General features: G+C 29.4%; 1 non-coding gene across 1 annotated transcript; it reads left to right on the top strand.

The window, feature by feature from the left end:
• Positions 1-667: 667 nt before the first annotated feature.
• Positions 668-797, top strand: LOC125584942. Its single transcript, XR_007321838.1, has one exon. It is a non-coding gene; the product is annotated as a small nucleolar RNA snoR83 (small nucleolar RNA).
• The last annotated feature ends 1,151 nt before the right edge of the window (positions 798-1,948 follow it).

Here is a 1,948-nt window from a genome sequence, read left to right as displayed (position 1 = left end):
AGGAAGCTGGAAATGCCACCACTTTGAGAGGATAACCCATGAGGAAAGCCATTTTTCTCTGGAAATTTTTGTGATAAAGAGGAGGTTTTTCTGTTCTTTCCGAGCAAGAAAGACAAGATCAAGCGACATTAAACATGAGAGAAGAATGTTACACTAATTTTTTTATTTATTATATTTTTTCATTCAATACGCAGTTGTTTGTAGTAAACACTTGTAAACGCAGTCGTTTGTAGGAGATGCAATTTCTCTCTTTTTTGTCCTATCGTCTGCAACAGCTCTTCTAGCTCGCTCTCTCCGTGCATCAGTATGGGGGACAATAAAGCAAGACATTAAAGGAGTGATTTTGAATATAAACCAACATTGTAAATAATAATGGGATATTTTGAAAAATACCTATATAAGTTTTGAAATTTGAAGAATACACTGTCTTTAAATAAGTTTTCATGCTTATATGTGATAAGACAATTTTAACCCACAACTAACAGATAAAAATAAGATCCAAAAGGATTAATATTCTTACTAGTTTATTTGAGATAACAAATAATAATGATTAAACATACTTAATAACTTTTGAAATAATTGATAATTGTTTTTCAAGAAAAATCAGTTATATATATATAGATAATAAAAGAAACTGATATACAAATAGCTTTTTAGAGCCTTCATAATCCCAGCTAAGTTAATTAGTTACTTATCTGATTCATGGAGGCCTAAACCAACGTTGCAAGTTTCGCCTTCAATACCTTCTTTTTACTGTAGTCCCAGAAGGTGTTTTATTAGTAACTTCGCTTACATTTCATTCTTCCATTCCATCAATTTTACCAGAAAAAAAAAATAGTATGTAACATGTTCTACATTTTACAAACTTATCATCAATAATCCAGACTAACCAGAAAAAAGTATCTTATCTTAATTATTGATTACATCGAGTCTAATCATGGATCAAGATGTGTAACATGTTCTACATTTTACAAACTTATCATCAATAATCCAGACTAACCAGAATCTCTCTCCCTAACTCGCGGATATTCGTCCATCACCGACATGGTGGTAACACTACGAATGTTTTTGTTTTTGAAAAATAACGCTATAAATGTATTTAACTTACGGCTTATAATTTGTTTAATTTTTAATGGAGTCAACTCTCTTTTTGTTATAACATTTAAATCTGTTCGAGAGATTAGTTTTTTGTTCAAAATTATGATTGGATACTAAAAATTAAAAACAAACATTTTAAATCTACACACAATGATAACACTTCCATTTCATGGGTCTGTTGTCTTAGCCCAAAATCGGTTTTGGTTACCCAACTAGGTTCAGGTGAACAATTGCTCAAACAAGTTATTTTCATGTTAATAGTCCCTTTATTTTCCTAGAATTCCTAAATTCAATGATCACATGTTAATACAAATAGTAGTTTCCTGCGATAATTATTATTACATTGTCGTCCTATTCGATCGTTGCTGTTCAGTGTACAACATAGATATTCTTTTCCAATAAAAAATGTTTCGGAAGGAAGAAAATAAATTGTAACTACAGTAGAGTCTATACAGTAGCTCAAAAGGTGTTCATCTTTATCCCTATATATCAATAAGCATTCTGGATAAAACTTTACAGTCAAAAATTCATACTAGTTATTCGTATATTATCATGAGTACATGGTCCGTATAAAATACTATCATGAGTAGATTGTATGAATATGCGCTGACGTGGGTGATGCCCTATTCTTCTTTGCATTTATAGTTTTCTGACTTTTTTTTCACCGTAGATTAATAGATAATTGAATAGTAGTACTAACTGAAATTCCAAAGTTTTATTATAACTATAGATTACCCCGCGGATAAGATATTATATGTATTTCTCAATTCTAAAAAAATAATATATAATATTGTATTACATTATTTAAATAATATAAAATAAGACTACATAATATAAATATTTTTTTAAA

Source organism: Brassica napus, chromosome C3 (genome assembly GCF_020379485.1).
Source record: "Brassica napus cultivar Da-Ae chromosome C3, Da-Ae, whole genome shotgun sequence".
Lineage (NCBI taxonomy): Eukaryota > Viridiplantae > Streptophyta > Magnoliopsida > Brassicales > Brassicaceae > Brassica > Brassica napus.
Note: the sequence above shows the minus strand (reverse complement) of the source record. Positions and strands in the feature narration are given on the sequence as shown.